Here is a 1239-nt window from a genome sequence, read left to right as displayed (position 1 = left end):
GGGGAAAGGCATCCACTCAGCTCCCAGTGGCACCACTACACCCCAATGAAATACCATCAACACCATGGACTCATATCTCAGTAGACATGATCACTGGTCTACCAGACTATAATGGATACAATGCAATTCTGGTCGTCGTTGACTGCTTTTCAAAAGCCATCATCCCTATCGCTTGTTCAATGGAACTTACCTCTGAAGGATGGGCAAAAATTCTTCGCAATGAGATCTATGCAAAGTATGGGATGCCTCAGGTAGTCATCTCAGATTGCAGCCTGCAATTTGTGTCCAAATTCCTCGATGACCTCTATCATCTACTTCATATCAAATGGAATGCCTCAACGGCGTACCATCTCCAGACTGACAGTCAGACTGAACGAGCAAACCAAGAGGTTGAAAAATACCTACAACTCTTTATTAACTACCAACAAGATGACTGGGTGGAATGGCTAGCATTAGCAGCCTTTCAACATAACAACCACATCCATTCCACAACCAGGAAGACACCATTCTTTGTAAATTATGGCTGACACCCCAATATTGCCCACATGGGGCAAAATCACACATCCACACCAGCCTCAGCCAAATTCACATCAACAATGATGAAAATTCACAAAGAAACAAAAATCACACTTGAAAAAGCAGTGGCAACAATGAAATCCCAATACGATAAACACCGACACCCCACTCATGCATACTCCATCAACGACAAGGTCTGGCTTGATACAACAAACTTACACCTGCCATGACCAAAACACAAACTCTCCGACAAGCGCACTGGCCCCTTCTCAGTGCTGGCAAAGATTGGTAACAGCGCTTATAAACTGTGACTGCCACCAACCTGGAAAATACATGATGTCTTCAACAAAACCCTATTATCCCCATACATCGCACCTGCCTTCCCTAATCAGGAACATCTGCCCCCACCACCACCAGACTTAGTTGATGACGAGGAACACTACAAAGTCAATCAAGTATTGAACCATAAACTACAAAAAATCAAGGCAAAAGACGGCAGAATGACAACAACAGTAGATTACCTTGTCAGCTGGAAGGGTTACAGGCCTGAATCAAACCAATGGGTTAACGAGAAAAACATGAATGCAGATGCGGCCATACAAGACTATGAATTATCCCTAAATTAAGCTATTGGGACAATGGTCTTAAGGAGGGGGTAATGTTATGATTTTACTTCCTTTTTCTTTCTTTTCCCCTATTCACGCTTAGTCAGGATCCCAGAAA

The sequence above is a fragment of the Guyanagaster necrorhizus genome (assembly GCF_019112545.1).
Source record: "Guyanagaster necrorhizus MCA 3950 unplaced genomic scaffold BT62scaffold_59, whole genome shotgun sequence".
In the NCBI taxonomy this organism is placed as follows: domain Eukaryota; kingdom Fungi; phylum Basidiomycota; class Agaricomycetes; order Agaricales; family Physalacriaceae; genus Guyanagaster; species Guyanagaster necrorhizus.
This window is presented reverse-complemented; position numbering follows the sequence as displayed.